Raw genomic sequence first — 712 nt, 5'->3', positions numbered from 1 at the left:
CACAGTCACATCATCATTAGAGAGATGTCTTCACTGTGAAAGGCTTTCATGGAGGACCCCGGGCTGTCCACAGCGAGAGGCGTCTATTGAGATACAAAGTGAGGGGCTGCGGGACTATTTATCTTCCTGTTTCCAGTTTGTTCTCAATCAACAAGCTGAAAGGGAGAAGCCTGGCTTCCTGGAATCTGGGGGCAGAACCATTGCATTTAAGAGGAGAGCTCTCATATAACCTGGCTTGGGCCCTAATCCAGCAGGGTTAGCTTTATGCGTGCCAATAGCCCTGTAAGCCTCGTCTACCCTGGGAAAACAGATCATGTTAGGACCTGTGCTAATTGTAAGTTAAACATGACTTAGGAACCAGGAGAGATGGGTGCAGCCATTGCTGTAAGAGCAGGCTAATCAGTGGTGGCCAGCTCTGCACACCCAGACCTTGTCCGCCCTGGGGAAAGCGGTGTTTAAGGTCATGGCTTTCCAACACTGCATCTTCTGGGTGAGGTCAAGCCTAACAGGGCAGCTCGTGCATGCAGCAGGACTGCCCCCGGGGCCAGCAGATGCACGGCCTTCCACAGCTTGGCAGAGCTACCAAGACACTGACCTGGTGGAGCTGAGCAGAGCTCCGGGGAGCCCCCAACCCACTGGAGGTGCTGGGGCTTCAGGGTCCTGGAGGGTGGGGAGTGCACCTGCTGTATTCAACCAAGCAGCAGCACTCCAG

Source organism: Alligator sinensis, unplaced genomic scaffold, assembly GCF_000455745.1.
Source record: "Alligator sinensis unplaced genomic scaffold, ASM45574v1 scaffold1241_1, whole genome shotgun sequence".
Lineage (NCBI taxonomy): Eukaryota > Metazoa > Chordata > Crocodylia > Alligatoridae > Alligator > Alligator sinensis.
Note: the sequence above shows the minus strand (reverse complement) of the source record.